The 569-nt window shown below is 59.8% G+C and overlaps 1 pseudogene; it reads right to left on the bottom strand.

The window, feature by feature from the left end:
- Nucleotides 1–9: 9 nt before the first annotated feature.
- LOC108525332 (putative UPF0607 protein) lies at nucleotides 10–536 on the bottom strand (annotated as a pseudogene).
- Between the last annotated feature and the right edge of the window lie 33 nt (nucleotides 537–569).

The following is a 569-nucleotide window of genomic DNA, read 5'->3' on the forward strand; positions in this document are numbered from 1 at the left end:
CGTTGGTTCTTCGGGCTCTTCTGTCTTCGGGAGCCTGGCTGGGATCACCTGCTCATCTAACAAAGGCAGTTGGAGGTTAAACTTGCGTCTGAGAGGAGGGATCCTCACGGGGCTGGGGTGTCCGAACATCATGGAGTTGTGAGCAGACAGCACGGGTTTCTTCCTTGAAGGGGGGGCTCCAGTCCACAGGAGGCGGGACCCTCAGTGGGGTGCCCCTGTTCCGAGGGAGAAGACACAGCCTTATAGGGGCGCCGTCCCACCTGGCTGGAAAAGAAGGCCCAGGATATCCGTTGCTGAGGGTTGAAGAGGAATCGGGAGCAGCCCAGGATTCCAGGGGCAGGCACAGGTGCAGGAGCCGCAGGGTGAGCCCAGCCAGCTGGGAAGGCCTCACAGACAAGACGACCAGGATGCCAACAGCGTGGCCAGAACCTGCGCTGGAACCAGGGACAAAATACGCTTAGACGAGCACGTTGCCGATGGCGTGGCTGGGACCTGCGGCCGAACCAGGAACAAAATATGCCTAGTGAGTTGCCCATTTTGAGCAAGTTGTGCGCGGACGAAACTAGGGG

This window comes from Rhinopithecus bieti, unplaced genomic scaffold (genome assembly GCF_001698545.2).
Source record: "Rhinopithecus bieti isolate Rb0 unplaced genomic scaffold, ASM169854v2 scaffold_38367, whole genome shotgun sequence".
Lineage (NCBI taxonomy): Eukaryota > Metazoa > Chordata > Mammalia > Primates > Cercopithecidae > Rhinopithecus > Rhinopithecus bieti.